The 27,822-nt window shown below is 49.4% G+C and overlaps 1 long non-coding RNA gene across 2 annotated transcripts in view; it reads left to right on the top strand.

Annotated features, from left to right (window-relative positions):
- The first annotated feature begins 4,610 nt into the window (after positions 1–4,610).
- The window catches only part of LOC109455986 (uncharacterized), a 151,701-nt gene continuing 128,489 nt past the window's right edge, over positions 4,611–27,822 (top strand). For both annotated transcript variants that reach the window (XR_012496258.1, XR_002138784.2), the window contains exons 1-3: positions 4,611–4,762; positions 11,993–12,348; positions 12,519–12,664. This is a non-coding gene — a long non-coding RNA (uncharacterized LOC109455986). The remainder of the gene's footprint in view (positions 4,763–11,992; positions 12,349–12,518; positions 12,665–27,822) is intronic.

Genomic DNA, 27,822 nt, shown 5'->3' with positions numbered 1-27,822 from the left:
TTCTGCTTTCTAGGGATTTCTAAAAATTCTTGTATTTCCCCAAGTTTCAGAGGAAATCCTTTTTCACAATGCCCCTCCCTGAGCGAAGGGACATAGGAACTAATGGTTCTGAGGGGCTTTCCGAATGGATTGAGCTTATTTCTTGGCAGCATGGGACTGTGCCCAGGAGGGTCCAGGTACTGGCTACGAAGGGCAGTTTGCTCTCCAGCTGCGGCCAGCTGGGCTGCAACAATCAGCCTGAGGCCTGGTCCCTTTCAGCTCACCACAGCCTGATCCACAGGCTGGCAGGGGCTGGGCGTCATCCAGAGCGGCAGATGCACAGTGACTGAAGCTGTCATGGATGGTCCTGGTGCCATATTGAGTAAGGGTGCAGGATAGAAACATAGGGGAGGAGATACAAGGGTAAGTTTTCTGTTAGTACTTGGAGTCAACTGGGTGAGGCCCTCACCCCTCATGGGCTCTGTTGTCCTGTCTGCAGTGGTGACTACATGCTCTAAGCATATTTCTAGCTCTGTGGTTATGGCTATGGGCTTCTATTTTAAGAAATGTGTTTATTATAGCATTTTATTGTTTATTATTTTTATTTTTAAAAGATTTTTATTAAAAATATAGCTAACATACAATATTATATTAGTTTCAGGAGTACACCATAGTTATTTAACATTTATATACCTAAAGAAGTGATCACCATACAAGTCCAGCAACCATCGGACACCGTACCACGCTATCACAATATTATTGACTATATTCCCCATGCTGTGCATTACATCACCATGACGGTTTTATACCTGGAAATTTGGACCTCTTATTCCCTGTCACCTTTTCCCTCCCTTTAAAAATTTTTCAATTACATTTGACATTCAATATTATTTTATGTTAATTTCAGGTGTACAGCATATGGTGAGACATTTATATAATTTAAGCAATGATCCCCTGACTAGTCTAGTGCTCATTTGGCACTATACATAGCTATTACCATATTATTGACTATATTCCCTAGGCTTTACTTTACACCCCCATAACTATTTTGCAACTACCAATTTGTACTTCTTAATCCCTTCCCCCTTTTTTAATCCATACCTCTAACCTCCCTCCCATCTGGCAACCATCAAAATGTTTTTTGTATCTGTGAGTTTGTTTGGCTTTTGTTTGTTTGTTTTGTTCTTTAGATTCCACATATAAGTGAAATCGCATTGCATCTGTTTTTCTCTATTTGACACTCCACTCAGCACAATACCCTTCGGGTCCGTCCACGCTGCTGCAGATGGCAAGAACACATTCCCTTCCATGGCTGAGCAATATTCCACTGTACCACCTCCTCTTTATCCATTCTTCCAGTGACACCAGGCTGCCTCCACATCTTGGCCATTGTAAACAATGTTGCAATGAACATACGGATGCACATGTCCCCTCAAAGTAGCATTTCCTGTTTCTTTGGATAAATACCAGAAGTGGGATTACTGGGTCCTTCTGTGTCTCTTGTTACAGCCTTTGTTTTAAAGTCTATTTTGTTTGGTATAAGTATTGCTACACCAACTTTTTTGTTTGTTTTTATCACTTCCATTTTCATGAAATAACTTTTTTCCATCCCTTTGCTTACCATGTGTATATATCTTTCAATCTGAAGTGAGTCTCTTGTAGGCAGCATATATAAGGGTTCTGTTTTCTTATCCATTGAGCCCTCCTATGTCTTTCGATTGGAGCGTTTAATTCATTTACTTTGAAAGTAATTGTTGACACATATGTAGCTATTGCCATTTTATTATTCGTAATTTTAATCTTTTTTCCCCATCTTATAGAAGTCCCTCTAACTTTCCTTGTAATACAGGTTTGGTGGTGATGAACTCCTTTAGCTTTTTCTTATCTTCGATTTTAAATGATAGCCTTGCTGGGTAGGGTAGTCTTGGTTGTAAGTACCTACTTTTCATCACATTGAATATTTTGTGTCAATCTTTTCCTGCCTGCAAAATTTTGTTGAGAAATCAACTGACAATCTTCTGGAAGCACCCTTATAAGTTACTTGTTGGCTTTCTCTTGCAGCTTTTAGTATTCTCTCTTTGTTTTTAAACTTTGCCATTCTAATTATAATGTGTCTTGATGTGGGCCTGTTTGGATTTATCTTTTTTGGGACTCTCTATATTTCCTGGACTTGTATATCTATTTCCTTCTCCAGGTTAGGGAAGTTTTCAGTCATTATTTCTTCCAAATAGGTTCTCAATCTCTTGTTTCTCTCTTCTCCTTCGGGCACCCCTATGATGTGAATGTTGTTATGCTTGATGTGGTCCCAGAGGTCTCTTAAACTATCCTCATTTTTTGGATTCTTTTTTCTATTTGCTGTTCCATTTGGGTGCTTTCTGCTACCTTGTCCTCCAAATGCTGATTTGATCCTCTGCTTCATCTAGTCTGTTGGTGATTTTTTTCTATTGCATTCTTCATTTCAGTTATTGTATTCTTCACTTCTGTCTTTTTTTAAAAATGGTTTTTATGTCCTTTTTTATGCTTGCTATCTCTTTGTTGAAGTTCTCACTACGTTCCTTGAGCATCCTTATAATCATTGTTCTGAGCTCTCTCTCTGGTAGGTTGCTTGCCTTGATTTTGTTTAGTTATTTTTCTGGATTTTTCTCCTGTTCCTTCATTTGGGACGTATTTCTTTGTTTCCTCATTTTGGCTGCCTCTCTGTGTTTGTTTCTATGTATTAGGTAGATCTGCTATGTCTCCCAGTCTTGGCTGGGTGGCCTTATGTAGTTGGTGCCCTGTGGGGCCCTGGCACAGTCTCCCTGGTCACCTGCTCTGGGTCCTCTAGGAGTGTCCCTTGGGTTGTGTGTGGCCTCCTGTTATAGTTGAGCCTTGATTGCTATTGACATGTCAGTGGGTGGGATTGACGCTTAGGCTATTGGCTGTGGGGTTTGGTCACATCCATAGCTTAAAAGCTGCTGTGGAGGGGGTTTGCTTCAGTGAGTGATATTTGCCCCAGTGGGCTTTGGTGCCTTTTGAAACTGCCCTTTGTGTGTGCTGCTTGTGGGGCTAATTGGGCAGTGCTCTGCTGTGGTCTGAAACCAACCTACAAGTATGTTGGTTCTGGGGCCTCTTAGGAGGGGCTGTGGTGCAGGCCCAGGTCACCCGCAGCTGGGGACTACCTGGTAGGAACTACAAAGCAATCAGTGGTTGTTCACTGCCTGTGCTAAACCTGGTGGTGAGTGAGAGAGGCCACGCTGCAGACTGAGGATGGGTGCCACCAGTACTGGGACTGGGGTAGCTCCGCAAGAAGCCAAAACACCCAATGCCTGCTGTCACCTGCCAGCTCCCTTATGCTTCAGGCACTAATAAAGCCTCGTGTGGTGCACAAGTTGGGTGAGGCAGGGTCTCAGGGAGTCCGTAGAGTGGGAAGAATTGTGGCCATCAAGTTAATGTAGATTCTGGTTTGGTGCCAGTGCTAAGCCTGGAGCTACTCAGCAAAAGTCTCAGAGCACACCGAGGCTGGTTGTCACCTGCCTGGGACTAGCAGACTCTGATAGTTTTCCGAGAAAGAATACAATGTGGAGGAACAGGCTGCTTGTGGAGAAAGTGCCTCTGATGCTGGGAGAGTTTGGTGGGGTGGGGTTGCAGTGGAGTCAGCAGGGTGGAGCTCACCAGGCCAATCAGATTCAGTTGTGGCCTTGTTGGGGAGGGCTCAAAACAGAACAGATGGCACCCTCCTGCAGGCTGCACTGGAGAAGGCCCCCTCATAGGGAAGATGGAGACTGTCTTGCAGCCCTCGCTTGAAGCCACACACTTCAGTCTGCCCCTCGTATGCCTGATGCCCCCCAAGTCACTGTCCCTGTGTCAGAGCCCAGGGTTAGTGCCTCTGAATGAGTGAGACTGTGCACGAGCCCCTTAAGAGGACATCTGGATTTCCCACAGGCCTCCGTCCCAGCCGAATGGTTGGAATCCCCACTGGTTTTCACAGCCAGATTTTATGGGGCTCCTATTCCTGGTACCAGCACTCTGGGCTGGGGAACCTGGTGTGGGGATGGGGGTCTCTCATTCCTCCGGGGGCCGGGGGGTGGGTTGGTACCTCCACGTGCGAGATATTCTTCCTGATTCTTAACCACCACATGGAGGTTCAGGGCCAGCCTGTTTCACCCCTCCTACCAGTCTTGGTGCTGCCTCTCGTTTATATCCTTAGTTATAAAACTTCTGTTCAACTGGACTGCAGATGATTCTGCAGGCTGATTGCTCTATAATTTTGTTGTAATTTTAATGTGCTCATGGAAAGAAGCAGGCACAGTGTTTATCTGCTCTTCCATCTTGGATCTCCTTGGCTTTAGGCTTCTATGAAGTGGATGGGCCAGTTCAGGAAGGATGATAACACATGGAGAAGATAGAAGGGCTTGGCTGTTACCCAACTTTCCAGTCTCTGAAAGTGCCACGTCTAGTAGCGGGTTGGTCCACAGGCTCAGGACCTGAGGAAATTAGGCAGTGCACCCCATGAACATTGAATTTCTTTAGAGCAGGCATTTGTTTGCTTATGTCCTTTTAGCAGGCATTTGTTTGCTTATGTCCCTTGTGTGTCCAGTTCTGTGCCAGTTATGTTTAGTAGGGTCAAGGTTTTGCACTGTGAAAGAGAAGACCAGTCACTGTCCCCAGATGGCCTTGGACTGAGACAAGCTGGGCTCTGATCATTGATGGGGTCCAGCCCCAGGGGAAACTTCCATGGGTGAAGCAGTCTGACAAAGCTAGCCAGAAGAGGTGGGACCAGTGCAGGGCATGGAGGATTTGCCAGGTAAAGGGCAGAAGAGCCCAGGAAGGGAGAGGGCACAATGATTTTCCTCTGGTTGTCCTAGGAAGAACAGCGCTGGGCACTGCTTTGCACATTTGTATCTTTGTGGATCTGGGGTGGCAAGAGATCCATTTGGAATGTGCTCTAATTGGCTGTCTCTTAGAGGCTTGAAAGGGGAGACTCTGCAGGTAACAAACCAGGGAGCCCAATGCCGGTGTCAGAGTCCTGAATACTCAGGTTCCCACCCAGCACATCTCACCTGGAAAGTCAGCACTAGAAGGAAGTGTACTTCCTTACCCACAGTAGGAGTGGGGACCTCAGTATTAAGTTTTGTATTCTCTCTACATGGGGGTATCCAGAAGCTTTCTTAGTGTTTTTGCTGCACCAAGGAAGACTTTATAGTAATAATAGTATATTTATTATTATTATTATTACTATTAATAATAATAATAATTTTTACAATGGCCATCAGGCCTGAGTTAGCCCCACTTCCAGGTTTTTTCACCGAGGCTGTAATGTTCTAGTATGCTTCGCAAATGTTAGAATCTCTACCACTAGAGTCTGTGCACTTTGACAGCTCACTCCTGTTATGGGCCAGGTATTTACTGAGGTCAAGAAGGATGAGAGGCAGAGAAATGGAAAGCATGTGGCCTTTAGATTAGGATTTTGATGTATTCACCGGCCACTCACTGTCTCGCTATTGAACCTACCTGGGTCTGGGCACTCAGTCTTTCAGAGCCTCAGTTTTCTCATTTGTTAAATGGGAATTCTTTCTGGAAGGTTTGTTTTCCAGCTCAAATGGTGGCACATGGTTGGTGTCTAGTGGTAACTTACTGTTTTTGTCATTCTCATTTTCTGGAACAGTTTCTTGGCCCATTAAGAGAAAAATGTTCTTAGAAGTCAAGCCACCTTCTACCATGGGGGGTTTGGGTTTTCTTTCCCTGTAGCAGGTGTGTGTGGGGAACAGAACAGGACAATTTCTCCCACTAGCCAGTGTCTCATGCTTATTTCACAAAGGAGAAGGGGACTTGTGAGCCTGTCACTGGGACTTCATGAAGTACTGGCTGGAGGCCTTGTTGGAAAGCCTACGTTTTGTCTGCAAGAAAGAGAGAGGGAAGCAACACCCAAGTTCCCTAATAACTCTTCTGATCTTGGGGATTGTTATTCATCATGTATCTTTTCTTCCTTCAGAGAGAGGAAGCACGCCGGCGTGCCAGAGCGCTGTCACGGGCAGGCCGAGATTTATTGCCCGCTCTGTGTTTTGGGTTTCCTGCTGTCCTCATCCAGCCTCTGAGAGGAGCTTGGGGCTGCCCAGCCGCCCGCCGCTGGCGGGTTTGGAAAGGAAGGAGAAAACCCTTTTGGCTGTTGGGCAGGCACAGCCCCAAAGGCTTGCCATCTCTTGCCCAAGTTCTGTTTACACATCCACCAGGCTCAGCTGGTCTGGCACTCAGAAGCAGCCATTGTGTCCGTGGTGACTCACTCGCACCAAACCTCCCTGGAACTTCTGGAGAAAATGGGTTCCAGGGACATTTTCAGTTTTATTCCAGTGGTAAAACATTTTGTGTTTATCTCATGGTTTGCTCACATCCCTGGCTCCTGGTGGAAACGGCCTTCTGCTGGCAGGGAGTGGGCCGGGCAGCATTCCGCCCTCCACTCCCTGGCTCCCACGAACCCACAGACCAGGAGTTCCCCTGAGTTGGCAGGGTCTCTTTCATCTCTGTGTTAAGTCCTGGAGAGGTGATCAGTGACTCGATGGGCAAGCACAGCCAAGTGAGCTCCAGGGGCTGTTCCCATCCTTGCTGGGACCCGGGAGGAAGCACAGAGGGGACAAGCGTCTCGGGCACAGGGGAGGAGCAAGAGAGGCAGCTAGAGGGGATGCTGCGGGTGGACAGGACAGGATGCAGGCGATCCAGGAGGGACCAGGGCCTGGTCGCCCATCCCTGGAGTGCTTCCATCTTTTCTGTGTCACATCTCACTTGCATTCCCGCCGCTGGAGAGGGGCAGGTGGCTGGGGCTAGCACTGGGTGTCCTCACTGGCCTCCTGCTGGGAGTCTGCTTGGCTGGCCCTTTCTTTTCTCTCATTCCTTTGGCTCCCTCAGCCAGAGGGCCTCTCACTGGCCCCTGAAGGCATCCTGTCTGCACAGCTCTCAACGTGAGCCAGCCTTGGGCATCTCTGCCTCAACTCCTCCATTACCACTGCAGCGCAGGCCGTCATTCAGGGCAACGCCTCCCTCCCTTTCCCTTCAAGATTCTTCTTGGTTTCGGACTCCCTTTGACTAAAATAAGGTCCGAGAGAGAGTGAAGGGCATAGTGTGAGGACAAAGTTGGTGGACGAGGCCCCAGTTAGGGCCTGGGGAAGGCCGTCTCTGGTCGTTGATGACTTTGACAGATAGAAGGTGCTTTCTACTAAGCAGATGTCTGACTCCAGAAGGTGCCCACCCGTGGCTCTACCTCTATTCCCCGAGGCTCTGAACAAGTTACCCAAGCAGCTGTCAGCTGAGGCTCCAGTTCCCAGATGAGGGCCCTGGTGATCCCCTCCTTCTTAGAGGGCCTGTGGGGGACACAGCTGCTGCTGCTTGGCTTCTTACAAGCTTGGAAACTGCTTGTCTTGTAAGCTTGGGCACTGCCTTCACAGGCCGGGGGCAGATAATACTTTCTGAGCTGGCTTGGAAGTGGCCTGGACCTGCTGAGCAGGGGTTCAGCAAGGGCTCTTTTCTCACTGCCCTCTTGATCTCCCTTAGTGTGGGGTTTGAAGATGGAGGGGCATGGCTCCCAGACACCAGCTTTCAGACTTCCACTGCACACCACTAGTTCTCTCCCTCCCACTTCATCTCTGTGACAGCCCCTGAACTGGGACACCGTGGCCCAGGGCAGGGACAGGCTGGTCCATGGCGACAGAGGCAGTGTATGGGGAAGTGAGGTCAGACTTTTACTCGGGATTCCCGGACTGGGGTGCTCCCTTTCCCGGCTCCCATGATGACCTCACCTACTCCGGTTTCTTGTTCCTGCTGAGCGAGCGTGGCGGCCCTAGATGATGAGCCCCTTGCTGCCAGGCCCAGGGTGGGGTGAAGGCGGGATGTGCGGGGACTGGTACGTGAAACCTGAGCGAGTCTGGTTTTACCCTTGGCTTTTCTTCCCACTGAGCATCCTCTCTGGCCCTTGTCTCTCTTACATTTCAGTCTCGCGTTTGCCCCACCAGCATCACTTCAGTAGGTTTCAAGGTCTGGAGAGAGAAACCCAGTTAGTATGTTGTTTCCCAGTGCTGTAGGACAGGTACAGCTGGGACCAGATGCCCTGCTCCCCGCTCGAATTCCCCACGCCCCCCAGTGCGTGCTCAAACGATCTAACTCAGGGTGCACTGGGGAAAGCATCTCCTCTGACCTGTCCGGGCGCAAGAGGAGGAGGGAACATCCAGGGCTGGTGGCCGGGAGCTCACGCCCTCCCCAGAGTCCTCTGTCTTGGGTCAGTCTGTCCTCCCTAAGCCCCTTCTTCTCAGGAAGCTCCTGTTAATATGTTCCATTTCTTGTATCAAGCAACTGTCTTGCAAACAGTGTTGTTGGTAATTCATAGGAATGGTTATTTTTGGAGGCTGGCGCCTCCAAAGACCAACCTAACACCAGTGACTTTTTTTTTTTTTTTTTTTCAGCTTCCCTCATATTATTGTAAAAATTACAGAAAAATATTTGGCTTGTCATCTTCAACAATATATATGGCTGATTCCCTGTCATTGCATTAATCCTAGAAAAATAAACCTTTTGGCATCTTGCAGACTTTCCCTGGGTGGAGGGGAACACGTGTCCCCATGGGTGTTGCAAGCCATTAAATGTCTCTCTAAGTAGCATTGTGCTTAGGAAGACCCAGGCGTGATTAATTGGACTGGGTTGGTGTTAAACGTTGTCATATCTTGGGTTGTGGCTGAGTGTCGGGTGTGGGGAAGCTGTACACAGCCCTCAGGGACTGGGACACTGGGACAGCTGACAGCCTGAAGGCTCAGAATCAGGCTGCAAGGGGGGAACCTGGCAGGGCTGAACGCAGCTGGACTTATTTACAAGGGAGGAGAGCGGTCTGGCGTGGATGCCAATGAAGACGCAAGAAATGTCAGTGGTACCAAGATCCCATTGCGGGTGGGTTGCCTGTTCCGGAACCCAAAATGATTTTTGCTGAAACCGTGAGGACGTATCATACTCTCTCTTTCGTGAGAGCTTGTGAACTCAGCATAATATGTCCGTATTATGGATGAGAACATGGAGGCCCAGGCACACAGATTGGCTTGCTGGAAACAAGTAGGAACTCAGAGGTCAAGCAAGGCTTTGAATGGAGGCCTCATGATTTGGAGGGCCACCTTCTGTCCTCCTCACATGGCCACGCTTTCCCTCTGCTGCCAATTACCTGTATGACTGTTCCTTCCCTCTTAGGTGGTTTGCTCCATTTCCTCTGCTCTGGGAGATACCAGCAGACAGCCGCGTTCTAGCTCAGTTGCCTCTCCCAGACGGTCCCACTGCTCTCCTTTCCGTCTCTGCTCTGCCCACAAATTTCTTGTGAAATTTCTTCTTTACATGACAGGTGACCCCCATCACCAAAGCCTGGGCCATCCCGTCATTCCTGAAGTTGGGAGAACTTTGGCCCCTTGAGGATGGGGCCCAGTTTTCCCCTTGTGCAGCCGGAAACATAGCTCTTATTTCCTGGCTTCAGGGTCTGTCCTTTTGAAGGCAAAATTGCTGTTTTCCTCTTTGAGGGTCATTTGAACCAAAGTGGTATATTTCAGTTTATTGACTTGGCAGGAATGTAAAACCACAGGTGGGGAAAATAGAGCCTTCCCAGTTCGGGGCCCATTTTTTTGGGCAAATAGGGAAGGAAAAACTGTCCTTTTAGTGGTCACTGCCCTTCTGCCATCAAGGAAGGTACTGCCAGGTCTGAAAGCTGAACCAGAATTTCCTTAGAGCATTTTGAGGCTCACAAAGTTGCAAGAGTTTCCTTCAATTGATTGTAACGTTCCTCAGATTTTACAGTCTGAGGCGCTGTTCCCCAGGGCACTGTTCTCTTGCAGGATCCCCACATGTGACCCCCACATTGTCCAGGGTGCCAACAAAAGGCAAGAATGGGTACATTGGTTCCCTCCCCAGTTTGTGTGGGATGGCGTAGCGGTCGGCACTGTGTGTTCTCGAGGCTCTGGGAGTTTTGAACTTGGCTTCCAATTCAGTTGGTGATTCCCACATTATTTTTGTTTCTGTAGCAGTGGGCAGAGCTCATGCACTGAGTGAGAAAAAAGCTTGATGGTGGGGAACGATGGATACTTTGGGAAAATCTATTTGTTTTTAACCTATCGCTCTGTGATTTGTGTACCAATTCATTCATTCTATATCATTCTTGTTTCTTTTTTTCCATCTGTCTATGAATCATTCATCTATCCATCTATTCATCCATGCATTTTTCCTTCCTTCCTTCCATTCATCCATCCATCCATCCATCCATCCATCCATCCATCCATCCATCCATATTTCCATTTTTAAGAGCTATTTCTGACCAGCGGGCCTAGATACACACTAGTTCATAGACTATACATATATTCAACAAGATCTGTTATTTAAATAACTTCAACAATGTAACCTGTGTTTCCTTGCTTTTCAGGTTTCATTTTTCTGGAGCACAGAAATGAGTTAGCCACGTGGTCTTTTGGTTAAAAGGCCATCTTGTCTTTGAGCAGAGCCTCACACGTGGCTTTTGCTGACACGATCATTTATAATTCGGTTTGTGGGTGATCCTGTGCTTCCTTCTCAGTTATGAGCCTGGTTGCCAGGCCTCAGCCTCAGCCTCCAGTCTGGTGACCGTCAGGTCCCCACACACCTTCCCAATGCCCTGGTCACGGCACCAGAACACAACATGCTCTTTCATGCTTCCATGCCTTCACGCGTGCTGTTCCCATGGCCTGATGCCTTTCATTCCCCTGCTGAGCTCCTTGCCACCCTTCAGAAATCATTTTGGGTAACAGCTCTCATGTGAGATTTTCCCTGTGACCTCCAGGCAGCGTTCAAGTCCCCCTTTCTGTTTGGGTCCCCCCCCTTTATAGATCTCCTAACACACTGGACTCCACCCTCTGTGAGGGTAGGAAGTGGTTCCTGCTCATCTGTGTCTCTCCCGTCAAGAATAAACCTGTACAGGCTAAAAGCCACTCAATTCTATTGGAGACAGAGAAGATAACGGATTTCAATAAAAATGTGTACTTAAATACAAAACCATGCGAGAGGCAGCATATTGGGTTGGGTCACAATGTTACCTGGCATGTGGCCTGTGGATCTTGGGAAGGCTCCAAGGCCAAAGTCTCAAAGAATTTCCTGCCAGAGGATTGAGACCGTGGGTAACAGGAATGTGGGCACTTCCAGATTGCATCCAATAATTTAAACGAGCATCAAATGCGCTAAGCGCGGCACGTAAAATGTTCAGACTCTGATGATGGTAAAAGCCAACGAAGAGCCACAGAAGTAGTCTTTGCTCACCCTGCACTTCCTTCTACTCAAGTCAGCACCTCTGTTCTACAGGACTCTCGATGAGTTGGGGTCCTGGCAGGAAACAGATAGTGGTGACCATGGAGAGCTTAATGAAGGGGCTATTTACAAAGTGTGAGAAGCACAAGGCCCATGAAAAAGACGATGCAGCACCCTGGGGCAAGCAATGATGGGAAGCAAGGGGAGGGAGGGCCAGCTGTAGCTGAAGCCATAGGTACAGTGATGGCCGTGGGAGAAGGCTGCCCAAGAGGAGCTGGGGACTCTGGTAGAAGAGGCCACAGCTTGGCGGTGGGGTGATGGGAGAAGGGAGTAATAACTACCCTGACCTTACTCACCTCCTACCCTCTGCTTTAGCGCTAGCACCTTCCACTAGCCAAACCCACCTGGAAGCCAGGGGGTAAGGGAGCCCATTTCTGCAGCCCCAGGGCACAGAGCAGCGTGGAGGGTGGGACTGGAGGTGCAAACAGAAAATCCAGGAGGGCTCACTGCACCTAGGCAGTGCCCACCTGGCCACCTGTATCCCATCTACAAATAAGCAGGTGTACTCCTGAGGACCCTCTGTGTCCCTGCAGATCCCTTCATCCACAGGGGTTCCCTTTTACTCCCAGGAGGCTTCATGTAGGGACCTGAGAAAAGGGGTCTCATATAGGTTGGTAGAGGTCAGTAATTTCCCAGGAGGACGCAGTGCCCGACAGATGACCAGTGTCTCTTCTCTTCTGCGTTTCCCCAGTAGATGCAACCAGGGGGCTTTGGCCTCGGGAATTGGAAGGGAAGATTCTCTTTAATGAAACACCTTGGCATGCCTATGAGTGTGTGTGAATTGCAGGAAAATGGGCTGCTCTCTTCCTGGACATACTGGGGCTCAAAGTGGAGAAGCCTTGTGGTTTCGCCAAGGGATATGAGCTTTGGGACCCGAGCCCGAATCCTGGATCCAGTGCTTAACTTTGTGCAAGTTACTTAACCTCTCTGAGCCTCAGTTTCCATGACTGTAAAATCGGGATAATAATTCTGACTTTGCAAGCTTATTGTAAAGATTGAAGAGACACATGAACACAACACGTGGTGGAGAACGGCAGCTACTGTTTGGTAAGTACTCATGTGAGCAGATCTGGCCACCTGAGCTGTGCTCACTTTGATCTCTGAAACATTTCACTTTGGGCCTCCCTCAGATGAATGACCTTGGGAGAAACTAGGCAGCTCCAGAGTTATGAAAATGTTCAGACCCTAAAAAGGACTTGTTTTTCACTTTCCCACAGGGCAACTTACTAGGAAAAGTTGCGGAAAATTCGATGCTCAGTTTACAGTCCCAGGAACATGAAAAAGCTCCTTTGCCAGTTAGAAAAAAAAGATGGATGTTGTTTCTGGGAGAAGAAATGTCATACAGTGGCTCAGGCAGGAGACGGTGAGTCAGACATGCTGAGAGCCCGGCCAGGTTGGCCTCTCAGGCCCCCCTGTGAGTCAGTGCTGCCCACAGGCGGGATGGGCAGCTGGCCGGGCGGGATGGGCAGCTGGCCGGGCGGGCCGCAGAGCCAGGTTGGTCTTCTACTCATGGAACTGCAGCTGCGCTGTCCCATCACCCTCTGGGGGACATTGGAGAACGTGTTCCACTGTGGGTGTTGTCAGCCGTGGCCAACTTGAGCAGTGGCTGATGCAGTTGTCAACATCCCTCCCCCTCAGCCCTTTTCTGTAAAGATTATCTGCTTCTAGATGAAACCGTCAGCTTCCCTGCCCAACCTGACCACATACCCTGACCTGGAAGTTCTTCCCCAACTCTTTATATCCGGGGATCTGTTGTGGTGGCACTTGGTCTGCAGAGCTGAGGTAGAAGAGAATGTTCTATTTGGGGGCCTGTGAAGGGTGAACAGTGAATGTACCTGGGAGGCTGGGAGGCTGTCCTTTCAGCTGTCCCAGAGGGGGCCAGGCTGCAGAAAATCAGGACACAGGAAACCAGATTTAAGTCTTGAGTGGAGGAAGCCTCCATGAGTGACAAGAGGTTCTGAGCAGCCTTGACGAGACATGTGGTCCAGGAGGTAAGGGAGGGTGGGTGGAGCCTGGAGTACAGGACCTATTTAGGAGTTCTGGTTCCAGTCCACACTCTGCCACTGACTTAAGTAAAGGCTGACCTCTCTGATCCTGTTACTTCTCATCTGCAAAATGGGACAGTTCCTATCTCACAGGGGTTTGAGAGGATAAAATTAAGGTGGTTTGTGTAAAAGCACACTGTGATCTACACATTTAAAAAAGAAATGTGGGATGTTATTACTATTACATAAGAAAGGATCAGAGAGGTTAGGTGACTTGCTTAAGGTCACACAGCTAGTATAATTAAAGCCAGGACCCAAACTCAGTTTCCTCTTTCCATTGTTCTCTGTTGTCTTGTTTTCTTTCATTTTTTGGGGGAAGACACTGATTTTAATTAGTTGGTCCTTTTAAGCTCAGGGTGAGGGTCCCTTGCTGGTTAGCTGGGGACTTTGGCACCTCTGGCTGGTGGCCTCTGGACAGTGTGGAGATGCTGGAGTGGCCTCTGTGTGGGCTTGTCACAGGCAGAGTGCGCTGTGGATCTTGGAGGAGCTGTGCCTAAGGGGGGAGGTCAGCTGAGTGCCCACTGCCACCCTCCGCTTCTGTCCTGCTTCTCTGTGTGGAGTTTGCCTTGTCCCAGCACCCACTGTCCCCTTTGTCCCAGCATTTACCCTGCATTTAAGACTTCCCTTTACAGCCTGTGAGCTCCAAGGGGCTAGGACTGGTGTCCCTCATCTTGTCTTCCCACCCCTGTGGTGGACCCGTGATGTAGGGACTGGCCTGCAGGAAGTGCTTGGGCTACTGGCCAGGTCATGGGGAGGGTCTCTCAGTCACGGAAGGGCTGTTGCCCACCCAGGGTCTGATCAGGTGGGGCTGGTAGCTCACAGAGTAGAGGTCTGGGGTCGGAGGTGGCCACCTTGTGAGGTGCAGAAAACAACTGTCATTGTGCATCTTTTATGTGTTTTCCGGGCGTGTGTCAGTGCAGGAGTGACTTCATTCATGCTAGTTGGGGCTAGCTGTGTGGGTCACCAGACCCTGCTCTTCCGTGAAAATGTCCTCCAGGAGTCAAGTTTCTGACCAGCCCAGGGCCATGGGTGATCACAGCACCCAGTGGGTAGAGCAGGGGCACCTGGCAATCTGGCTGATCCTTTTCCTCAAGACCCTCAGAGGAAGAGAGGGGGCTGAGTGGGGCGGTCTCCAGCCCCACCCCCATTTCACACAGGACACCTCTGGTTTATAATGGGACTTGAGACTTTATGTGACCGAGGACAGAGGTCTGTGAAACCACAGGTCAGAAAGAGATGGGAGCAGTGTAAGGCCACTCACGGCGTTAGCTCAGAGCCAGGGCTAGAGTCCAGCTTCTCGGTCACTCAGCTCAAATCGCATCTGTCGTCTCTTAGTTCTCCAACGCTTTCATCCTGGAGATTCTCATCCTAGTAGATATGGGTTGGATGGATCCATACCCAGGTGGACAGAGGTGTGCAGGGATGGGAGTGAAGCAGGCCCAGGTGTGTAGAGATAGAATGATCCTTGGGCCACAAATGGAGACCCTCATTTTCTCTCCTCACACCGTTTTGGTTCAGTTCCATGCACAGTGCAGGGACTCAGGGCCGGGAGGGGGCTTGCAGCCAGGGAGGTAAGGTGGCTACACTTATGTTTTAGAAACATCACCCCCACATGGAGCAGGTGCTTGAGTGGTGCAGAGGGAAGGGCTTTTGTGGGAACACTGTGTCCGTGCTGGTGGATTATGCCCATGTGGCAGGAGGCGCAGCCCAGCCTGCCCTGTTGGCTACCAGGGACCCTGAGCCTTCTTTGGCTTGGTTTGCAGAAGCAGGGGTGCAACCAAGGCCAACATGCTGGCTGGGTCCTGGCATCGCTGCCCCTGGACCATGGTGGGGCCGCCCGCCTTTCCTGCCGCCTCCTCCCCTGCCTGGACAGAGCTTGGTCTATGGTGACTGCTTCATTCCATGATGGGATAGACGTGGAGTGCTGCTCAGGTCCTCAAAGGGAGCCATGGGGATCCTGGAAACAGAGTTTACACATGGGAAGAGTGAGGCCAAAGGTGGGTCCACTTTGGCTCAGGAGGGGCTGAGAGACTTTGAGTCCAGTTTCCTCACTCGTGACGCTCATGTTGACCTGGATTCAGTTAAGGGACTCTGTATGAGGCACAATGGGAGCTATGACAGTGTAAAGGGTGACCTTGGTCCTCAAATAACTTTTGGTCTGATGGGGCAGATTTAAAGAGAACACCAGTGTCCGTGCTGTGAGACAAAATTGTGTAGTAATCTGCCAGAGAGGTGTTAAGGTGGCATTCACGGTTCTCAGAGAGGGGAGAAGACCACACCCTGTCTTGTGAACCAAGGAAGACTTTGCAAAGCAGATGGCATCAGGAGACAGACTGATTCTTGGGGTTCAGGCAGTGTCTGCATGAACAGAAGTAGGGCTGGAGGGTGCTCTTTCAGCTCCCTGCTCCCAAGCTGCCAGTTACAAAGTAGCTGCAGTTTACTGAGAGCTTTCTCCCGCAGGGCACTGTGCTCAGCAGTATCTCAGTAAATTCTTACGACCCTGGGAGGCATGCATAGCATTGGCTCTGTTTGCAGACAAGGACACAGACATTCAACGAGCGTAATGTGCGCAACGTACCGTGACCGCTAATCTGTAAAACTTGGATTCTAAGCCAGGTCGTTTTGATCCCAAGTCTATCTTCTTAATCACTCTAAGTCCCTTGTGGGTTTAGAATACTTCCTTCTTTTCTTCTTTATGCATCCAAGGTCCTTTGAAACCTGCTCCTTGCCAGCTTTCTAGATGCCATCCTTTGCTTTTCTACATCCACACTCTGTGCTGCACAGCATCTGTGACCGTCCTCCAGCTTCTGCATGTCTCTGAGGTGAAGCACATAGGTGTGAGGAAGAGCACGAGTCCAAGGGACACGTGTCTGCATTGTGCCGTGGCTGGATTTCCAGCTCCTGTGGGACTCACGGCCCTATGCTCGTCTGCCAGCCTCCTGTCCTAGTGGGGCTGGGAGTCCATCTGGGGCTCCGTACATCATTGTACACGGATGGGTTCAAGGTGCCACTTCTGTAAGTGGTGTCCCAGCCACTTCTATGGTCCCCGTCCTGATGTAAGGCTGGGAACACAGTACGTACTCAGTTGATAAGCGTTGGGTGAATGAAAGAATGATGGAGTCACTTGACTGTCCACAATTGCTGCCTTCAGCAGGGTTACTGGACTGGCTTTCTGCATAGTGAGTGCCGTGTATTTTGTTAGTCTCATATTTCCTAGACTAGCTGGAGGTTCCCTGAGATAATGCTCTTCTTCATGAAGAAAGTTTAATTAATGATTAATGAATCATTCAATTCATCCAGCAGTTATGTACTGCTACCTGCCATGTACCCATCACTCTTTTTAGGCATAGTAGATACAGTGGTGAAAAAACCCACGTCCCTGCCCTCATGGAGCTTACATTCAAGCGGAGTTCAGACCTATTTAGATGCTCCAAGGTCTCATACATGTCTGCTGGCTGATTCATCCTTCTGTCATGTATTAATTTTGAAAATATTTAAAGCTTTATTGTATGCATAACCTTTCAACTATCAGGTTACTGCTTCATTTTAGGGAGACTATTTACCAACTACTAAATCATCAGAACTCGGCAGGGAGACTTGTCTTATTGAGAAATACTCCCGTAACATCTGTGATTCATACTGCTGTTTCCATGTGAAGTAGGGATTCCTGCTGAGGATTACAAGCTGGTTAGATTTGGCACCAACTGACATACAAGCTAGGACTGCAACCTCAATACCGCAAGCCAGGCTGTAGCAAGGAGAAGCCATTCGCGTACTCGTGATTCCTGTGTTTTCAGTTTATAGGTCTATTGTCAAAGCCAGTGATAGTTCAGCTTTTGTGAAACCTCCTAATGTATCGAGGGTTCCTCTGGTAAAGTGGGAATGTGGGAAATCCAAACATACCCTCATGATTCTTAGGCACTAATATCTTCAGAAAAGGTAGACTTCTTCACATTGGCAAAGGATTGCTGGGACAGAGAAACACAAACTCATGAATTTCTGTTCATTGTTCTCTCTACTTTCTACAACAGCTTGTATTTGGTCTTTAACTATGGAGGACAGAGGTGTGACTATGTAATCAGGGTTCTGCTTTTCATGTGTGGCTTGAGTAAACTTCATTCTGATGTAAAGTCATTATATTTTTAATTTAATTGGTTCCTCCCCGCCCTTCAGGCAGCTAAGAGGAGGAAGAAAAGGCATCCAAGTTTTCAGTTGCAGAGGTGTGAACTGCTTTGGGCCATGGTAGCAGCGAGGGGTCCAAACATCTCGATGCTTTCAACTTTTTTGATTTGAGCTATGAAATATTTCATGAGGCTTTCTTTATATTTAACATTGGGGATCCTTTTTTTTTTTTAAGTACAAAACCATCTCCTCCTCCCCTCTCATTTTCCTAGTTTGGTCTGCCTGTGAATTACACATGCCCACCCAGGTGCTGGGTAGCTCACTCAGAGTGGGGTTTCCGCTCCCGCCCCCTGGCTGTTGGCTTGAGCAGATCTGGCCTTCTTGCTCTTTCTTCAAGGAGAGCTGCAGCATTTTGAAGCTGATCTGTTTGGAGTAAAAATGTTTACAGGCCCAGAGGAACACTCACAACATTGCCAATGCTTTTTATTAAGACCAAAAATGAAGCTGCATTTTAACTGTGTGGATAGAAGAGCGTGAAAGTCTTTTATCCCTACAGTCTTGAGAACTCAGATCTTTCTGTTTTGCTTTCTAGATGTTTGGAAGCAGGAGCTTAGTTCCTAATTATGGAAATGGCTGATATTACAATTTGATGTTGATTGAGCTTTACAGCCATAAGATAGGTACAGAAGAAATTCTTCAAGAATTTTGAGAAGACAATCTTTACTGATCGGGGGCTGAAAAAGACTTCTCAGAGGAAGGTTTTGATGAGTTTGGAGGATGAGTGAGAGCTCTGCAATCAGCAAAGCAGGGTGGCTTTGATGGAGGAAGAAAATTCCTGTCTGAAAGCCTGGTGTGGCTGTCGGGAGCAAGTGGGACATAGGCTGAAAAAGAGGGTCGAACTGAGATTGTAGAAAGATTTACAAATGAAGTTTGTAATAGTAATGGAGGGTTTTAGAATTCTGTATAAGCATTGACGTTTTGAAAGGACAATTTGTTGGCTGTCCCTGGATGCTGTTGCTGTGTGACTTAGCTGTCTGTTGGGACCAGGGGTACGAAGTGCCCAGGGGACCTGCCATACTCAGCATCCAGGTGTCTCTGCTGGGACAGTGAGGTTGGGTCCGCATGGTCAGTTGAGTTCACCTGCACTGAGGAGTTTCTACCATAACAACATCTGAGTGGTGTCCTTCAATGTGTGGCTTTGGACAAGCTCGCAAAAGGATCAGGCAGCCAAACTAAGCCATTCCTGTGGATATTGTGTTCAAAGTCACTTAACGATGACACTGGCACTTTGTAGTTTCCTAGGATGTGTAGGTACAGTGTGCAACACAGTGTGGCTGTAGGCCCTCCCTGCCTGGGGTGTCTGGACGCAGAGTCTCAGCCTGGGTTTGTATGTGCTTTTCCACATTTTCCACATCTTAGAGTGGAAGTCTACCCACATACCTGGCTGGAGTCATTCGTAGGCTCCATCTACTTTTATCTGGGTCTTGCTTTTCCGTCATATTTGCTGAATGAAGGAAGTAGCAGAAGGGCTTATAGGACAGACAGACAGATGTGCTGGCTGTCTGGACACTTGCAGGAGAAGCTCTCAGCTTCAGCGGCCTGAGTGACTCCCAGGCCCATGCAATGACCCTGCAGAGATGCCGCCTTCCCTGCTGGGGATGGGAAAGCTGACGCTGCGCCTGGTTTCCACACCTCGGCGGGCTGCTGGGTGTGGGATGAAGTCAGTGGCTGTCAGCCCCATCATTACCAGGCCATAGAAAGCCTGCAGCTACGTCATTTGCATTCTCACATCAACAGCGGTCATGTTACTGAGTAGTAATCCCTGAGTACGAGTTTTGTCTTCTGGATTCCAGGCTCTGTGTGGGGGAGGTGGAACCACGGGTGTCTGGGTCGGATGTCCAAAGCGGAGCTGATTCCAACCTGTGTTTTGTCTAGTTTGGGGACTCTGAGATGCATTGTGATTAGATCAGAAACTGTTCATGGCACTATTTGTGTAGGAAAAGTACCTGTGTGGGATTTTTACGTTCCAACCTGCTCATAAATAGTAGTGTGGGGAAAGGCAGCCGTTCTTTCCATGATATAATCAACCATGATGCAGTGGTCCAGACTCCTGTGTTCTCGTCCCACTGTCACTCACTTGCTCAGTGACCTTGGATGAGTCTCTTTTCATCAACACATTTTAGTTTTCACGTGTATAGAACCAGATGAGCTTTGTGGTCCCCTCCAGCTTTGGGAAGCAGAGAGTCCTGATACACTGGGGAACAGCAGGGCACATCTGGAATGCACCTTCCCCTACCTGAGGCTCCGACTTGGAGGTGGTGATCAGACAACCTGGGGCTAAATACTCTGTCACTGGCCAGACCACACGGTAGAAAATGTGTCCCCACTACTGGTTCCAGAAAACATACACTGATAATCACGCATGTGTAAAGCAAGCCAAGAAATTTCTGTTGGAGCTGGAAGTGTGACCATTCCAACTTTTGTTTTGTAAATGAAGGAGAGCAGAGTGAACTCTATTTAACAAGCACAACTGGTAATTAAAAGCTACACTCCATCCTCACAACCAATCAGCCCTAGAGTCAATCCCCATCCCCCTGCCCCCCAAAATAAAAGTTACACTCCAGTTCTCCAATGGCCATTTAAAGGAGGAAGACAGGGAACAGGAAGAAAAAGAGAGGGACATAAGGAAGAGAGAGGCACAGCGAGAGAGTGAGAGGAGACACCCAGTTCTGTCAACAGGTATCTACTGACGACAGAGACGATGCACTTCCATGAAGGAACATAGAGTTGTGAAAAGCGAGCATATTCTGGGCCACTGTAGGGTTTCTTTGAGGACGTCAACTCCTGAACTATAGTTTTCTGTTGGACCAGGGCCACCCTCAGCTGTACACAATTCCTGATGGAGTGGGCCCACTTTAAGTTCTGCCTGAGGTCTGTCACACTTCCAGTCTGGTCATGAGGAAACATGACACGTGCTTGTCACCCCTGGACAAGTAATCATGGCCCCGGGAACTGGATGAACATGCTGTGGGGGTGTCCCCCAGGAAGGTTTGCGAAAGGTGACATTCAAAATCCTGCTGCTCTTTACAGTGGAGAAGCTGGCAGATGCTACCTTGCTGGGTGATGAAGTGAGAATCGGTGGGGACAAGTCAGGCTGATAGAATGTACCCAGATATCATGCAATGAAGAGGGCATTTCACCTCCGTGGTATTTTCCCTCCAAACCCACAACCCCAGTCTAATCAGGAGACAAACATCAGACAAACTCAAATTGAGGGGTGCTCTACAAAATACCTAGCTAGGACTCCTCAGAGCTCCCAAGGTCATGAAAAACAAGGGAAGCATGAAAACCCATCACAGCCCAGAGGAGCCTAGAGAGACATGAGGCCTCTGTGCAAGGGGGTGCTCTGGATTGGATCCTGGAGCAGCAAAGAGACATTAGAAAAATGTTTCTTTGGTGAAATCCAAAGCAAAGCTGGAGTTTTTCATTAATAGTAACCATCCAGTGGCGGTTTCTCAGTTTTGACAAACACACGTGGAAATGTGAGATGCTAGCAGTTGTCTAAACTGGGTGAACTCTCTGTACTTACTACCTTGGCAGCTTTTCTGTAAATTTAAAATTATTTCCAAATAAGAAGTGTATTTAAAGAAGATACAAAACACCCGTTAGGACCTGCGGTGAGTCTGTGTCCTTGCTCCTGCGGGTTCCTACCCGTTCTGCTGCTTCTTACGGGACCAAGAGCGGTGTCCTTTCTTTAGAAGCACCCTTAGCAGGGCTCCTTCCGATCAGTTTGCTCTTGGAGACACTCAGCTTCTTGTTCTCTTAGAAAACTGATAGAAAAGAACTCATTAGAAAACCCTCCTGTACAGACTTCGTGATGAAATAATTTATCAAACTGGTTTGGATGTGCTGAGTATCAATGGATCAGAAACAGAAACTGAATTTGTCCTGGGAATTCTTGGTTTTGGAATCAGGTGCCCACACAGACCCATTCAGCCTTTCCAGGGATGAGGAGAGCAAAGGTCAGGAGGGATGAGGGACACACTTTCTAAGACAATGTAAATTCTGTGTGGAGAGCACACTGTGTGCCCAGCCCTCTGGGGGGCAGCTGGAGACTGGCCCACTCTCATGGGGTGGGGACGGGTGGTGGCCGCCCAGGACGAGGCCATGGTGGTCTGGCTGTGCGGTGGGGCGCTGGGCAGCCCAGGGAGCACTGCTTCTGCTGGCTGCCTGCACGTGTTTCCATCGCAGCTGTGAGGGCTACTCCCTGTCTGAGCAGCGAGGGTGACCAACTGTCCCAGTTTGCTCAGGACTGTGGGTTTTCCTGTGATGTGAGACCTTCAGAGTTAAAACTGGAGAGTCCTCTGCTACCTGGAATGGTACTCCTCTTACCTGCCGCTGATTTGGCTTAGAGCATCTGTGATTAATGGGCTGGAGGTAGCATGCACTTTGTCCGTGACCTTCCTTAGGGCTTGCTAATCAGTGGGAAAGAAGCCAGAAATCATAATGGCGTGGGTCTCTGCATTCTTGACCCAAAGACGATCCCTGTGGCAAAGGCCTGAAAGCAGTCTCTAAGCGGACTCTCAGATATGTCTCTCCTCCACCTGGTATGACCATGAAGCAAGCACAGTTTGGTTCCATGAAGCTAAGTGGCCCCTAGGAGTGTTTCATTAGCTCACCTGGAGTGGGGGCTGGGCTCTGGTGGCCAGAGGGGGACACACACTTGTGCTGTCGTCCAGTACAATGACTTCATGGATCTCAACCCATTAATGACCAAGTGTCTCTGAGTTGAATTCCTGTCAAAGGCTGTCCCAGGCATTGGGCCAGGGCTGGGGTGCAGCTCCAAGTAAGATCTGGAAGACACTGGATGTGGGCTACTGTAACTCTGACACTTAGGACAACGTGTTCTGTGCATCCAGAGGGAGCATGTAGCTGCAGGAGGCTGCAGAGGGGCGACTCTCATATATGTATGTGGTATATATATGTGGCAAGCCCTGTTAACATCTTCTCCCCGGTTTAATGTTTTCTCTTCTTCCTGAGTTTTGTTCATTGAACCACTATGCCCCTAGGCACCCAAACTAAATAAAGGTGTACTCTTTGATTGCTTTCTTTCTCTGGCTCCCATTTCTAGAATGCAGCTCTAGTGTATCAGTTCTATCATAAGTTCTCTCTCCTATCTGTTTCTGTTGCTACCATCCCAACTCGGATGCCACCAGCGTCACCCCAAAGCCTCTGGCTTCTACCCCCTCTATCATCCTCTACCAGACTGGTGTTCTCAGGGGCCAGCTTTGGCTGTGGCTTTGCCCCTCCATGATCAATAACTCTTTGTTGACTTCCTGCAGGTGAAGGCCAACGTCCGGCCCCCCCTTTGCCTCCAGTCCCCCACCCCTACCTCCTCTTACAGGATCAGGTGTTTTGGTAGCAGGCTCACTGTGCCTTGTCAGTGCTACTTGCTTTCCAGCTTCCCCGCTCTTGTCCCTTTGCTGCAGAAATCACGCTGCCCTCCCTGCATCCCTGCTCTAGCCTCTCCCCGATGTGAAGCCAGAGTGGGGACATTTCATCTGTGGGGCTCTGCCTCAGGAGAATCAAGGTGCATTTACTGAGTACCTGCTAAGTGCCAGGTGTAACAGGAATCGGGTCTGGCTGCATGTAAGAAGTCGGTAATTGGTTTAAGGAAATAGGGCTTATTTTTCTCAGCTACACAAAAGACCAGAGGTAGAGTCCAGGGCTCTGCAGTGGGCTATGATATCACGTGTTCCAGCACCTTCCATGCCTACAGTGTGGCTTTCATTCTCTGGGTTTTCTTGTCAGAAAGTGGCAGCTCTAGCCCAGCCTCCTGCCCACACCATGGTCAGGAAGATGCTGAAGGAAGTTTGCAGAGAAAAGGGGTACCTCCTGTGTCAGGAAAGGAAACTGTACAGATGGCAAATTGACTCCCTCTGAGATCTCATGGCCAGAACAACGTCCCATGGTCCCTGAGCAGTAGGGGAGGCTGGAAAGGCAGCTGCGTAGCTGGATGTTTCACTACACGGAGCAACACTGAGTTTTTTTAGGGACGAAGATGGGGAGAATGGAATTGGGTGGGCAATGAGCAGGTTTGGCCGCACCAGGCCTAGCTGGGCTGTGCTAGGAGTTAAGTGGTTACAGAGTCTGAGCTTCAGAGGCCTTGATTCTGGGATTGTGTGTGTGTGTGTGTGTGTGTGTGCGTGCACGTGTGTATGTGTGTGTATGCAAGCGTGCCTGAGGGAGCGTGGAGGGGGAGGGAGGATGGGCGGCAGGCGAGTGGTGTGCAAGCCCCTTGGATTTAGCTCCTGGCCTTGCACACTGTCCCAGGCGGATGGTCCTCATCCCTGATCAGAGCTGCCTGACGCTCTTTTCCCTGATAGCAAGGATTCACTGGGCTCACTGCTACCCATCAACCATGTTTGGAGTGTGTGCTTGGGCGTGTGTGCCGCCATGTACGTGCATGTGGGTGGACATACAACCCCGACCTTCTCAGAGCTCACATCTGATTGTAGAAACAAGACAATGACCCCCAAATTGAATAATGATCAGTTAGACTGTATGACAAGGCCAGGACTCTTTGAGGGGTGGGTGGTCCAGGCCTGCCCTTTGCTGATGGAGGAGCAGGGAGAAACAGAGCCTCCACTGGTAGGTGACTTTCTCCTTCAGGAGCTGGAAAGAGGCCCAGAGCAGGTCTGGAGAGAAAGGAGAAACAAAGTGAACTGGACACAGTGCTTGCCCTCCAGGGCCTCCCTGTGAAGGCTGATTTTGCCCCCACCTCAGCTGGGGTTTTAGCAGGATCCCGTCTTAGGCATGAGCTCTGGTCTGGGCAGGAAGGGGCGGGCAGCCTCTGTAGTTTGGGCACCGAGCTCTGAGGCGGGTCCCGGCACTGCTCATCAGTGGGAACAAACCAGTGACACTGGGCTAAAGGGCAGTTTGGAGCAGGAGTCCAGGGAAAGCCGAGGCGGCAAGGAACTTTCCTTCTGCTTGGAGACCAGAGACAAGGGAAGAAACCATTAATTAACACTGAAGACCAACTTGTTTGTCTTGTTGAAAAGGACCACCACGACCCAACTCAGTGTAGAGGAAGCACTCGCAGCTCAGGGAGTTCCAACTCCTCCGACCACGCGAGGAAAAGCTTCTCCGAGACTTCCGTCTCTCTCTTCCCTACCTGCCAAACTCTTATCCGTGCCCTTCTCTGTGAAGCTGATTCTCACACCACAGGAAGAATTAACCTCTTTCTGTGCTTTCACGGTACTTTTGAAAATGACACTTTTATGGAAACTCTTCGTCTTACATTCCGATTGGGCTTGCTCGCAGGTATGTCCATCCAGGAGGCTCCTGGAGGTGACGGCTATGTCTTTTTTATCTCACTGTCTCAAGGACCTAGCTCAGGCCTGGCCCAGGGGAGGTGCTCAGGGAAAGATGTAGCTTCTAACAAATTCTAACGTTGCTGCCAGGAGCCTGTGAGCTTTTCCTTCACTTACAGTCCCTGGGGCTGCATTGCAGCTGGTAGCTACCCTGACCATCTCCCCACTCACTGCCCAGAGCCCTGGACTTACATCACCACAGTGCAAAGCTCTGAGTTGCTAATGGCCCCTGCCCCCCCGCAGGGCCATTAGTAGATGCCTTTGGGGGCGGAGGCCCATTTGCCCAGCTCCAGGGGCCTGACGGCACCATTACTGAGCCCCGCTGCACTTACCCAGCCTCGTAACCCACATGCGCCGTTCCCAATTGCCCTCTGCGTGAACCTGGCACAGCATTTTAGTGTGTCCTATAGAATAATATTGAGAGAATGAACAAATCAGTGGCAGAACCTTCTGAGATTTGCCTAATTGCAACTCAAATTGTTCCCATATTGGAAATTACATGGCTAAGATGCCTTTTGGGGAACTGAATATTAGGAGCCCAGGAAGGTCAGCCAACAATGAGTTGCTGGGGTTTTTTTTTCCCTCCATGAACTCTTACTGAAACATTTTCCTGCAATGAGACATGTACAGGTTGACTCAAAACAGATTTCACAATCGCTTTATCCAATTTTGGACGACTTAATTCGGCAATTCACGTAACCCTCTTTAATCAGCCTCACGTCCAGGGGCGGTTGTGGACTCAGGCGCTGTGACGTAGGTGACATTCAGGGCAGTGTCCCTAAGCGCAGAGGTTGTGGTCAGTCCCTGCCGTGGCTCAGGGATTTGGACCCCTGTGTGGGGCTCGTGGGGGCCCCAGCAAGGCAGGAAACCTGTGGTTCTTGTTGCTGGGCATGCAAACACCTGACCCTCCATGGGTTTATGTCCAGGGACAATGGTAGTGAAAATGATTTATGTGTTACGATTGCTCCAGTTATGACACTGTCGTGAAGGGTGTGGAGGCCCTAGGAGATTTGACTGACATTAAATAAAAGTATATTGGCTCCATGCCTAGCTCAGAGTCCTCAGGGGAAAAGTCATTTCCATTCCTTCTCTCTTTATGGCACTGTGGGAACCATCTCCCTGGAATTAGGTGGGGAAGTCCAGCTGGTGGCGTCTACCTTGTCACCCCTCGGGGGTTGAGGAGGACGCAAAGGCTGTCCTTGGGGGACTTGATTTGTCTAGGCCGTGAAGCTTTGCAAGCCCTAAGTTGTTGATTCTCACCCATCCTATGAGAAGCCCTGGAGAAAGGTGATTCCCCTATTACTGGTGGGGCAGCTGAGCACGCAAGTGACTTGTCCAAGTTCATTCAGGGAGTTAACTAACGGCCGAGCCAGGTTCGAACCCGTCTCCTACTCCCAGGCCACGGGCTGCTTTCAGTTTGTTTTTTTGTTAAGGAAACTGCCTCTCATTGGCTTGGATAAAATACTGTTGAGCAGTTGAGGCCGGGCTTGCTCTGAAGCGTGAAGAGTGAGCGTAGGGCGTGTGGTGTCATCTGCTCGTTGTCTGCAAGCCACTGCTGAGTTCAGACAGCTCACCCTTAGGTGTTTTCTAAATTACCCAGAATGCGTTCATCTATTCGTTTTCTGCCCAAAGCCCTGCAGCCGTTTATCATTTCTCTGGGCAACCCCAGCTCCAGACCAGGCAGGCGTGTTCAGAGCCTCAGGGGGGAGAAAGGAGGGCCCCTTGCGCCAGGCGCTCTTCCAGGTGCTCTGCATGAATCATTCTTTTAGAGAGCAGCAGAGTCAGTGCTGAGATTTCAGGGAAAGCAGTGTTGCCTGGATGGCGGGAGGTGTGTGTGTGTGTGTGTGTGTGCGCACATGCATGCTTGCCCTTGGAAGGCAGTGGTCAGGGAAGGCTTCCTGGGAAGCTGGTGGCCAGCCCCTGAGTGTGGGGCTGATTTAGACAGGGCGAGGGAGAACATTCCGAGCAGGGTGGTGGGTGGGAAGAAAGGAAGGTGTGAGGGGAGTGGGGGGGCAGAGAAGGTGGGTGACAGGGCCTGCCGTTTGGCCTGCACCGAGAGGGCACATCGGGAGACCTAGTCGGAGCAGCGAGCGGCTGTTGTCCGGCCCGAGGCTCCTCCAGGGCCTTGGCCCCCGCTTGAGCGCCAGAGCCAGGTCTTTTGGCAAAGACTCTTCCTCCAAACGCTGCCTTCCTCCAGAGACAGCAATCTGACCCCAAACGTCTGCTGAAGCAAGGAAATAAGAGAACAAGCACGGACAGATACTGATGTGAGTCTTGGAGAACAAGGATGACAGGGCGTTGTGGAGCAGAAGGGGAGATAGTATTTATAGCAATTGTAATGATGACGATAATTATGATATATATATGACACATATATGTGATACGTATACGCGGTGTATATGTGATATATATACATATATATATGGCGTGTGTGGGTGTGTTCCCACTGATGGGACTTCAGGACATGTGTGTCCAAAAGAAGCTCATGAGGCTCCAAATTACCCGCAGAGAGGTTTGCCTGTGACCGTCCCAAATGGCCACTGGTGCTTGCTACCCTCTGGGGTGGCGTGGAGGGGGCTGTTTTCTGAGGAGGGACAGTCTATCACCTAGAAATCTGCAGTGTGGACGGTAAGACCAAATATGCTCACACGAAGTTTGAAAATCACACAGTTAATTTCCATGACTCTCATTTCTCATATTAGAATCTTCCACTATAGAGCTTTTAACATATTTGTTTTAATTAAATGTATTGGGGTGACAATTGTTAGTAAAGTTACATAGGTCCCAGGTGTACGATTCTGTAATATTTCATCTATATCACATTGTGTGCTCACCACCCAGAGTCAGTTCTCCTTCCATCACCATATATTTGACCCCCTTTACCCACTATAGATCCTGATTTAGCAGATGACCTCCAAGCCCTTGGCCTTTTCTCCATGGCTCTTAAGGATGCAAGAAGAGCTGAGAGCAATATGTACTTC

This window comes from Rhinolophus sinicus, linkage group LG05, assembly GCF_036562045.2.
Source record: "Rhinolophus sinicus isolate RSC01 linkage group LG05, ASM3656204v1, whole genome shotgun sequence".
In the NCBI taxonomy this organism is placed as follows: domain Eukaryota; kingdom Metazoa; phylum Chordata; class Mammalia; order Chiroptera; family Rhinolophidae; genus Rhinolophus; species Rhinolophus sinicus.
Note: the sequence above shows the minus strand (reverse complement) of the source record. Positions and strands in the feature narration are given on the sequence as shown.